Below are 12,510 nucleotides of genomic sequence, written 5' to 3' on the forward strand. Positions count from 1 at the left end.
ACCCACCATAACAAAATATTTTTCACTAACAGGATTTTCATTGAAGAAATATATTTAATAGAGATGAGCGAGTAGTGTTCGATCGAGTAGGTGTTCGAAAGAATACTATGGTATTCGAAATACTCGTACTCGATCGAACACTACTAGCTGTTCGAAGTTTAAGGTTCGATGCAGAACCAGCGTTGATTGGCAGAATGCTATACATTCTGCCAATCAACGCTGGTTCTTCTCTTACCTTTCCGAAGTCTTCTCCGTGCTGCGTCCCCGCGTCTTCTTCCGGGTGGAATTCACTCTGCCTAGGCATCCGGCATAGGCAGAGCCGAATGCGCATGCGCTTGCATGCGCGTGCATGCCCGCGCATGCGCAGTCGGCTCTGCCTAGGCCCGATGCCTAGGCAGAGTGAATTCCACCCGGAAGAAGTCACTGGGACCCTGCGCTGGGAGAAGACTTCAAGCAGAATCCAACCCGACCGTCACTCGTGGACTTGGTAAGTATGATTTTATCGAATTTTGCATACCCCTGAAACGAGCATTTCCCCCCATAGACTATAATGGGGTTCGAAATCCGTTCGAACAGTCGAACAGTGTGCGGCTGTTCGAATCAGATTTCAAACCTCGAACATTTTAGTGTTCGCTCATCTCTAATATTTAAAGAATGTGTATAGATATGAAATTGCTCTATTGCATAAGTATCAGAAAACTAGATTATTTGGAATGAAAGGGTTAACTGTATAAGCAGCAGCAGAAGATGCACATATTCCCCCAGTTCCCCACTATCTATGAACCAGTCCTGTTTCTATTTAATTCTGTCTTGTGTAATTGCTTGATTCTTTAAAGGTGTTGTCCAGAAAGAGATTCCTAATCTAAGCTAGTCCTCACCCCATCCCTGTGTACCCTCTAAATTACTTAAATTACCAAAATTTTACCTATATTTACCTAGTTCGTCAGGATAGTCATGTGAACATCCCAGGCACATTTTCCAATTTTCCGGTGACATTCCATTTCCGGAAGGGGGAAATGGAACATCAGCTATACTAAATCACCCAATTATACTTACCTGTTTTCTGATCCGGATCTTCTGGGCATGGGACATAATTTCTTCTGGGCGGCAGGCACTTCTTCTTTTTGACGTCTGCCAGCAGCCCATACCTGTGCAATAGAGCCAGAGTGCACATTCTGCACCCAGAAGGTCCGGATCAGAAGACAGGTAAGTATGATGATGTGGCAGGGTTGCGTTAGTTAGGAAGAGATAGCAGTGGGCGGACTAGCTACGGAAACAGGGAGGAGGTGTAAGTGAGAAAGGTAGGGCTCAGAAGTGAGCAAGGGATGGAGGGAGTGAGTGAGAGAGAGAGAGAGAGGGAGGTGGTGTGAGTAAGCTTTGAGTGAAGCCCAAGGCATCATGGTAGTTGTATATATATACACTCACCGGCCACTTTATTAGGTACACCATGCTAGTAACGGGTTGGACCCCCTTTTGCCTTCAGAACTGCCTCAATTCTTCGTGGCATAGATTCAACAAGGTGCTGGAAGCATTCCTCAGAGATTTTGGTCCATATTGACATGATGGCATCACACAGTTGCCGCAGATTTGTCGGCTGCACATCCATGATGCAAATCTCCCGTTCCACCACATCCCAAAGATGCTCTATTGGATTGAGATCTGGTGACTGTGGAGGCCATTGGAGTACAGTGAACTCATTGTCATGTTCAAGAAACCAGTCTGAGATGATTCCAGCTTTATGACATGGCGCATTATCCTGCTGAAAGTAGCCATCAGATGTTGGGTACATTGTGGTCATAAAGGGATGGACATGGTCAGCAACAATACTCAGGTAGGCTTTGGCGTTGCAACGATGCTCAATTGGTACCAAGGGGCCCAAAGAGTGCCAAGAAAATATTCCCCACACCATGACACCACCACCACCAGCCTGAACCGTTGATACAAGGCAGGATGGATCCATGCTTTCATGTTGTTGACGCCAAATTCTGACCCTACCATCCGAATGTCGCAGCAGAAATCGAGACTCCTCAGACCAGGCAACGTTTTTCCAATCTTCAATTGTCCAATTTCGATGAGCTTGTGCAAATTGTAGCCTCAGTTTCCTGTTCTTAGCTGAAAGGAGTGGCACCCGGTGTGGTCTTCTGCTGCTGTAGCCCATCTGCCTCAAAGTTCGACGTACTGTGCGTTCAGAGATGCTCTTCTGGCTACCTTGGTTGTAACGGGTGGCTATTTGAGTCACTGTTGCCTTTCTATCAGCTCGAACCAGTCTGGCCATTCTCCTCTGACCTCTGGCATCAACAACGCATTTCCGCCCACAGAACTGCCGCTCACTGGATGTTTTTTCTTTTTCGGACCATTCTCTGTAAACCCTAGAGATGGTTGTGCGTGAAAATCCCAGTAGATCAGCAGTTTCTGAAATACTCAGACCAGCCCTTCTGGCACCAACAACCATGCCACGTTCAAAGGCACTCAAATCACCTTTCTTCCCCATACTGATGCTCGGTTTGAACTGCAGGAGATTGTCTTGACCATGTCTACATGCCTAAATGCACTGAGTTGCCGCCATGTGATTGGCTGATTAGAAATTAAGTGTTAACGAGCAGTTGGACAGGTGTACCTAATAAAGTGGCCGGTGAGTGTATATAGTGAGAAAGGGAGCGAGTTTCGGAGAGAAGGAGGGGGAGAGATGGACAGAACAGGAAGCCACAATGGTAAACCAATGCAGAAGATGCCAGGAACTCCCAGAGAACCCCAGAAATCATTTAAAACACTGCTAAAGATATTTGGGTGCACTTATTATACTATTAATAGCAATAAGAGGCCTTTTTACAAAAATGTTATTTTGCCCAGAAATCCCCTTTAAGTTATACATATTGCCTTTTTAACGTGTACCTTATTATACCAAGATAAAGTTTTTTTGATGAAGCAAACAACTCTGACATTTTCGTTGCTTTATTCTATTATTGCACAACTAAAATTTCAATTAATTGGTGCAACTTCTTGTTCTATCTTCTCATGTTTGTTGTACCTATAATCAGTGGAGTAAATATCGGGGTCAACAGCGGTAGTGGCTGCCACAGGGTTCGGGACATTAGGGGGCCCGGAAAGCCCCTGATGTTTTTTTTTGTTTGTTTTTTTAATAGGCCGTTACCTGGTGGAGTAACCCCAGCAGGTAACAGGCCCTATTTACTTACCGATCCCTGCTCCTGCCTACGGCTGCTTACGCTTCTTCTTCTTTTCAGACCCTGGAGTGTAATGGTTCAGGAGGCCAGGGAAAGTGAGGGAAGATAAAAAAAAAAAACACTGTTACTTACCTCTCCTGTGCTCCGACAGTCTGCGGACCTGTTTGGAGACGTCTCAGAAATCACGTGGGCCAGGGCAGCCTAATTATGCATCGCACCACTGGCCTGGCTCATGTAACGTCTGGTCCAACATTGAAGATGACTGAAAGTAGCGGGGAGTGCGCCAGAGTCAGAGAAAGGTATGTAACATTGTTTTTCATGTTTGTTTCCTCCCTTGGGTCTCCAATAATTATACTCTAGGGTCTAAAAAGACTAATTGTTCATGGGTGGTCCACAATGGGGTATAATGCTGTGTGAAGGTGCCACTATGGGGCATAATATTGTAGGTAGGTGTCTACTAGCTGGCCTAGTAGTGTGTACAGGGGCCACTATGGTGCATAATAGGGTGTGCAGGGGTCACAATGGTGCATAATAGTGTGTATAGAGGCCACTATGGGGCATAATAGTGTGTGTGCAGGAATGCAGTTTGCGCATGGGGGGTCAGGGGGCCAGGGGAAGCCATGTCAAATGTCCGCCTTGGGGCCCAGCCATTCCAAGTTATGCCACTGACTATAATATTCGCCTTATAAATAGAGAGTTTTAACAAAATGCGCTTATTCAAAATGCACATTCAGTATTGTCTCCATTGTATCACATAAGTAATTATAGTGGGGGTTTTAACCCAATTTTGTAGAAAACAAAATGGGGAGCAGGATGACTAGGAAATCATCTAAATTGACAACCTCTTTACTTAATATTAGAGATGAGCGAGTAGTATTTCATTGAGTAGGTATTCGATCGAATACTACTGTATTCGAAAATACTACTAGCTATTCATAGTAAATATTCGATTCAGAACCAACGTTGATTGGCTGAATGCTATACAGTGTATAGCATTCGGCAAATCAACGCTGGTTCTGCAGCAGGCTCATCCTTGCTAGTCGGGAGAGGTGGCAGCTTGCTGTTACGAGGGAGCTGACTTTTTCTCATAGGAATGAATTGACCAGCGTTGATTGGCCAGTGTACAGTATTCGGCCAATCAACGCTGGTTCTGCCAGAGGCTCGTCTGTGAGGAGGCGGAGTCTAAGATCGGACCTCCACAGTCTCCATTGTGGTCCGATCTTAGACTCCGCCTCCTCACAGACGAACCTCCGGCAGAACCAGCATTGATTGGCCAAATGCTGTACACTGGCCAATCAACGCTGGTCAATGCATTCCTATGAGAAAAAGTCAGCTCCCTTGTAACAGCAAGCTGCCAGCTCTCCCGACTAGCAAGGACGAGCCTGTTGCAGAACCAGCGTTGATTTGCCACAGGCTCGTCTTTGCTAGTCGGGAGAGCTGGCAGCTTGCTGTTATGAGGGAGCTGACTTTTTATCAGTGCAACTGCAAGCCCTGTGCAGTTAAAGCACACGGACCCCATAGACTATAATGGAGTCTGTGCGCTTTAACTGCACAGTGCTCCTCTTAAACACTCTACTCCTGCTACTCGTGGACTTTAGTCGAATAGTGGTTGTCCCTGAAATGAGCATTTTTTCCCATAGACTATAATGGGATTCGATATTCGATCGAGTAGTCGAATATTGAGGCTCTACTCGAAACGAATATCAAATCTCAAATGTTTCACTGTTTGCTCATCTCTACTTAATATATAGAGATTTTATGATATTGCCACGCAGGCCTGAACAGCTTGTCTTCTTGCACAGCAATAGCATGATTAAAAAAGAATAGCACTCATTCTCATTTTCTGAGATGATAAGAATCATAAACATTCGCATTTTGGTGCCGTAAATATGTTTTGTTTTATGTGCCTGCCTTGCCAAGATAATACTTCTGACTAATGAGTCAGGTACCTTTTAGATTTCCTTTCTTTTTTTTTTTTCTTTTTTCTTCTTTTATTTTTTTTGGGGAACGATAGGTTTTCTTGAAAAATACAGATTACGAAGTGTTCATTTCTCAAGATGTTCTAGTTTCTCGACACATTTCTCATTATTGTTTCATGTAATATGTGGGAGAAGACAAGTGGCATTTGCTCAGAGATTTCTATTTTCTTGTTTATCAGTTGGCTTCAGCAATCATTTGTATTACTTTTTTTCTATTATACTCTACAATTTAAACTCATTAGATTTGAAAATGATTTACATGTTATTTCATTATTTTTATTTCCTCTTCTCAAAACCCGGTCTTGAGCATTAGAATTCCTTGGGTCATGTATCCTGTGGTCATGTATAGGTCTACTTCTGTCATTGACAGCTGCTGCATTCATTTCACAATAGTATCAGACTTGTCCATTGACCTTTATGTTTTTTTGCTTAAAAATTAATGGAAAGGGAATGGAACCAAAGAAAATGTATACAGTGTTTCCTATTGAACCTTTCCATGTTTAATTTTTAAGAGGAAAGAGCACTATTGCTAGCATGAGCCATTTTTTATTTAGGACTTCAGAGACGCACCTCTCAAAATTATCACCAACAGCAAGAAGCAAAAGCTGTAATATAATAAATCATTGTTTGTCATTGTTGTAGTTGGTATGTTCTTTGGCCTATACAACCTTTGGCATCTCACATAACAGATGTATCAGTGAGCATTCATAGGAATGCTCATTCTCAATCAATTCTCAGTGTTAGTCTGGGCTTATATATTGAGCATTCAATGTATACAATACGCACACAAGGTGCGGGGAGGGGGATCACATGCACATATAGCATTAGTCTCTGTGCAAAAGAGCAGGGGGGAGAAAAGATCACACAGGGACTGTTATCAGTGTCCGCAGATTGGAAAAGCAGTACAGGAAAGATGAAAGCCAGTGACAGCAGCATCCTGGACACACAAAATCAAGCCTGTATTACTGGGAGAAACAAGACCACATGAGAAAGACCTAAAACCTAGGAACAGGTTACGTCATATAAGGAGGTTTAATATAAATAAATAAATGGAGGGTGCAGCCCCAAACATTGGGCAACTTTTTCATAACTCAAGAAGTGGAAAATTCTATGATTTAATGTCTTCTTATAGAGAAAGGTTCTTAAGCACCAATGAACCATTATGTTTCCGGATAAGGACTTAACCTTGTCTATATTTTATCTATTTATCCTTAGTTGAAATACAATAATTATTTTTTGTTAAAGAGCCCAAAGTTGCAGAAGTCATTCAATGTTATATTTTCTTTAACTAACTTGCACATTACTGTACCTATTATCAGTATGATAATCACTCACATGCCATGGAATATTAAACCTCAGGATGTCTCAGGTTTCCTTGACCTAAAGGTGTTTCCAGGAATTATTAAATAATACATATTCTTCTGAATTGTGCATGCTCCTGCCAAGCCAGCTCACAAGAACAACATCCTATACAGTAATACTATCTGCCTGGATTGCAGTAATTTTTTTTATGTGTCCCTGATGTACATGAATCATGCACTGCTCATTCACATCATGTTTACTGCTTGCTATCGAACAGTGAAGGGCTATGTTTACATAAAGCAAGAAAAAATTAATAGTGCAAAAGAACCAAATGCAATCATAAAATAAGTTCACTTTAACTTAAAGAGGTTTTTAAGAAAGGCTATTCTTTACCTTCCTTTATTATTCTGATCTGTACCGCCATTCTGGTGATTTTCAACATATGCAAATGAGTCTTCAGAAAGCACAGGGGGTGTTGCCCTTTGCTCAAAAAGCACAACGGGTGTCCCCTGTGCTGTTTGAAGACTCTCCAGTGATGCCTCCAGCCCTTCTCTCTCTTTTTTTTTTTTTTTTTTTTTTTTTTTTAATGTAGATTGTGAGACCCACCTAGAGCTCACAATGTACATTTTTCCCTATCAGTATGTCTTTTTTTTGGAATATGGGATGGAAATCCATGCAAACACGGGGAGAATATACAAACTCCTTGCAGATGTTTTTTTGTTGTTTTTTTTTTTGTCCTTGGTTGGATTTGAACACCAGGACTTCAGCGCTGCAAGGCTGCAGTGCTAACCACTGAGCCACCGTGTGGCCCCTTCTCTGGACTTTCTCGTCACAGTGTTATCGGCCAGAAATTCAGTCAAAAGAGCCAACTGTGCATATCTGTCGGCCACTTTCCTGTGGCCTCTTACACAAGCGTCCATTCGGCCACAGGAAAATGGCCGACGGTCATGACTGGAAGGCATATGTCTAGTTCAAGGGAAATCCCAAGTTCCCTCTCTCAGCCCAGGTCTTCCTTAGTGTTGGAAAACAGGCTGCATATAACCTATGGAGGGGTGGCATAGTTAATGTTATACAAAGGCGTTTGAATAAATACAGCAGTGGTGGTTTAGAAATCATGCAGTTAAAGGTATTGCTAGTGAGAGGCTAGGATACTGGATTCCTGAAGGCCCCAGCCCAGGTCAGAATAGGGGAGGAGAGAAGATAGGAACAGCACCTCATATAACATGAGAAGGGAAAGCCAACTACAGGCGGAAGATGGAACTACAGATGGGGGAGGGTAGAGTCTCAAAGGTCTGGGACAGCTTGAAGGTGATATCCGGACATAAACAACAACAAATGGCAGCTCATCAGATTAAAGGTGACAGGAAGTGGCTTAATGAGCTTAATCTATTCTTCAATAGATTCGACTCCAAACCAACTCCCCCCTCACAAGCAACCCCCCTCCCCTCACACACCAAGATCCAACCCCCACCGACTGGCAGTAAATTGCAATCCGAATGTCTGATCCTCAAGGAGTCTCTGGTGTGTCGGGAAATTAAGAGAATTAAGGCAGACAAGGCCGGCGGACCCAATGGGATAAGCGCAAGAGTTCTTAAAATGTGCAGTGACCAGCTGTGTGGTATTATTACGCACATGTACAATATGAGTCTAAAGCTAGGAGTGGTACCTCAACTGTGGAAAACATCTTGTGTGGTACCAGTCCCAAAGAAACCCAACCCGATGGACTACAATGACTACCGACCCGTAGCACTGACATCCCACCTGATGAAGGTCCTAGAGAGACTGGTCCTGACACACCTACGCCCCCTAGTGAGCTCCACTCTGGACCCCCTCCAGTTTGCCTACCGGCCGGGCATTGGGGTAGATGACGCCATCATCCACCTTCTTCATAGAGCTCTCTCTCACCTGGAGAAACCAGGGAACACTGTGAGAATAATGTTCTTTGATTTCTCCAGTGTGTTCAACACCATTCAGCCAGAGCTACTGAGGGAAAAGCTGAACCTTGGTGGTGTGGACCATCACCTGTCCAACTGGATCCTAGACTACTTGACAAACCGCCCTCAGTATGTGAAAGCCCAGGACTGTGTGTCTGATACTGTGATCTGTAATACGGGGCACCACAAGGTACAGTTCTTGCCCCATTTCTCTTCACACTGTACACTGCTGACTTTAGGCACAACTCATCCAGCTGTTACTTACAGAAGTACTCCGATGACTCTGCTATAGTCGGCCTTATCACTGATGGCGACGATAGGGAATACAGAGACTTAAATCGGGATTTTGTTGAATGGTGCCAGCAGAACCAGCTCAGGATTAATGCTGGGAAGACCAAGGAGATGGTGGTGGACTTTAGTAAACGGAGAGGTGCTCCGACCCCGGTGGAGATCCAGGGGACATGCATTGAGATAGTCAGGACCTATAAGTATCTGGGTGTACTCCTCAATAATAAACTAGACTGGGCTGATCACCTGGAGGCGCTGCACAGAAAGGGCCACAGCAGGCTCTACCTGCTCAGGAGGCTGAGGGCCTTCGGAGTCCAGGGGACACTTCTTAGGGCCTTCTTCAACTCTGTGGTTGCCTCAGCCATCTTTTTTGGTGTAGCCTGCTGGGGGAGCAGTATATCAACCAGGGACAGAAATAGACTTGACAGGCTGATCAGGAGGGCCAGCTCTGTCCTGGGGAGCCCCTTGGACCCAGTACAGGTGGTGGGTGACAGAAGGATACTGTCTGTGGTGACCTCCATGCGGGAGAACAAATCCCACCCCATGTATGGGACCCTGATGGGACTTGGCAGCACTGTAAGTAACCGTCTGCTTCACCCCAAGTGTGAGAAGGAGCGCTATCGCAAGTCCTTCCTTCCAACCGCGACCAGGCTGTATAATCTACATCAGACCAAGCGAAGATCACTCCGCACAGAGAACTAATGATTATGAATGTCCTCCTTCTTTCTTCTCTGTTCCTAAGCTGTTATGGACTCCTAGTATATCTTTCTCAGCATATGTGTGTCTACTACTTCTGTAATATTTACTGTGTATTACCATGTATCTGTATTACTATGCAGCTGAAACATACTGAAATTTCCCCACTGTGGGACTATTAAAGGATTATCTTATATTATCTTATGAGGAATGTATGGCCAGTGGGGCCAGATAGAAAGGTGGAACAAAGGGCCTCAGGAAAGTCATGTAACACTGTAATAGACATGGCATACACCTAGCACTTGTCGTGCAATATATGGGAGTTTGGAGATAGCCTTATCTGACCAATGGTGTCTATAGAACCATGGAAGAGGGTAAAAAGATGTCTCTAGCATGGCCCAGAGTTTGGAGTGATTGCCAGTTTAAAATGTGCACAGTCCCTGTGTGCCTAGGTTACGCCGGATGGCGAGTAGGAGATTCTTAGTGGATGGTTAGAGGGTCGAGAGGGTACTATTAATATGGATTTGACCTGTGGGGAAGTGTATAAAACCCCTATTCATGTGAGCATAGTAGGACCTAGATCTATTTTGATGAAGAGTTGCCTGAAGCAGTTCCCATTGGTGATATAGCAAGTGTTGAAATGACTGTATGCCTGAAGGAGGGACTGACCAGGAGATCCATGGCAGCAGTGAGTTCCTCAGGCACTTTGGAAGGCAAGGAGAAGTCACTCAGTTGTCTGGAATGAGTTTCTATTGTTGATGGCGCCTGCAGCACAGCGTCACCAGAAAGCGGACTGTCATTTCTGACACAGTGCTGTCACTGCCCTACTGTGTGCCCAAATATCATTGCCAAGTGGGTTAAATTGTGTTCAACAATGCTACATATGTGGGCATAAACTGCAGCTTGACTACACAGTAGAACAAAGAAGTGAAGCAACACTATTTGGCTCTTGGATCACAGATTTAGATGTTTGGTTTTGAATGCTAGAGTACTTGCAGGTAAAGAGGAATCCCCTAGGATTCTGGGGGGTCAGTTGTGGTATCTTTCCCACCTAATATCTACAAATCTGGGGTCTACCCACAGTTTACTAATTTTCCTTCCTGCTGCAGCCTGTTTTGCCCTGGCATGTGGCGATCTTGAGGGGGGGGGGGGGTTGTTGTCTTACAAGTCAAAATTCTGTATTCTTATGGTAATGCATCCATATGAAGGCTTGTTTTTAAGGGATGAGATTCATTTTGTAATGACTGAATTCTGGTGTGCCTGTAACTTATTTTACTAAATTTTATTAACTCTTTCGGGCTGGGTTGAAAAAACTCCCTCAATTTTGGCATTGCTTTGTAACAACACTTTTTTGTCATTTCACTGTACAGCATAAGTAACATGTTATTTATTTATTCTCTGGGTCAGTACAGTATACACTGCAATTAACATTGCATCACAGTAGACATGGGCAGACCTGGGGTCATTGATCAGACCCCAAGCTTTCGTTATTGGATATTGTTACTCAAATTCAATGCAGGAGGGAGTTGGCAATCAGGGCTCAATAGTGAGAAGAACCCCTTAGATGGCATCTTAGGGGTTAATACCAACATATCAATGGCTTCTACATTCTCACAATCCCCTGTTGTACTTGTACAAGTGGTAGATAGTGAAAGGTAGAAAGTGGAGAACCCCTTTTTACATCCTAATGCTGTATAAAGGCAGTAAAGTCAAGGGAAGTGATTAAAGGATGTTATAAATCCTTTATGTTATATTCGGCCAATCAACGCTGGTCAATGCATTCCTATGGGAAAAAGTCAGCTCCCACATTATTAGTGGCGTAATACAGTGACTTGGGCTTGTTAGATGCCCCCAGGCATGCTTCCCCTGCTGTCCCAGTTGCATTCCAGAGGTGTTGTCATCATTTGCTGAGGTGTCATAGTGGACTTGGTGACCCTCCTGAGTCAAATAGTGGTTTCCCCTGAAACAAAGCTTTTTTCCCCTTAGACTATAATGGGATTTGATATTCATTCAAATAGTCGAATATTGAGGGGCTATTCGAAATGAATATCGAATAGTGCACTGATTTTTTGTATTTATTCAAATAATTTATTACACTTTGTCATCACATATTTATGCAATCTTTGATTATATTACACTTCATATTTATTATGCTTCACTCCCATTTGTATGTTTTAATATGATCTAAATCGACATTGGACTATGTTCACATTGTGCGTTTTTTACACTCCTTGTTACTTATGTTTTGTTTTTTTTATGATTCAATTATGGAATCGTTTATATATATTTTTAATGCCTGCATAACTACTTTTTTGAGCTGTTTTAGAATGTTGTATGTTTTTACAATGCATTTTGTTTTGAGATACAGGAGCGTTATTTTTCTTTCTTTCTTCTCATCGGTTTCTCCTCTGTCTCATACATTTTTACAGCTTCCCTCCTCCCATGTGCAACACGCATGTGCAGGTGGTCTGCCGGCCTCACTATCCCAAACCCCCATTCTTATGGTATCTTTACTACTTTTGCGCATATGGTCACTCTACGCGCACCGCATCCATATTTAGTATGGGCATTCCTCAGGTATCGGCTTTCATTCCACACGTGCTCAGTTTCATTTAGTTCGGGCCATCCTGCATTCACTTGCAGAGTACTCGTACGTAATAATGTCCTCACCTGTTGCCACTTATCATTTTTGTCTGTTTCCCTATATATATCCCTATATTCACACTTCAGCTATTGTCCCCTGACAAAGCCATATCGGCGCAACGCGCGTCGGGACGTGTACATTTGTGGTAAGGTCTCATTATGATTTACTAAAGGTGCTTTTTTTCCTGTGGGTCTACTTTGGTGATGTTTGGAACTTGACCAGGTTTTCTTGTGCTTTACTATTAGACTTTGCCTTGTTCATTACCATGCACACACTTGGTCACTTTTCTTTATTGCTATCTGTTTCAGAAAGGCTGATATTCTATATATCCATTATATATGTACCTGTTACATTGTAGACCCTGCACCCCAATTGTATGGTTTTGGTTGAGGGGTTTATGGTTTATTTTTACAATCATGCTACATTAGACATTGTCTCTTGAATAAATTAGAGCAGCATAGTATGTTTATTTATGCCCCACACCA

The sequence above is a fragment of the Leptodactylus fuscus genome, chromosome 4 (genome assembly GCF_031893055.1).
Source record: "Leptodactylus fuscus isolate aLepFus1 chromosome 4, aLepFus1.hap2, whole genome shotgun sequence".
Taxonomy (NCBI): domain Eukaryota; kingdom Metazoa; phylum Chordata; class Amphibia; order Anura; family Leptodactylidae; genus Leptodactylus; species Leptodactylus fuscus.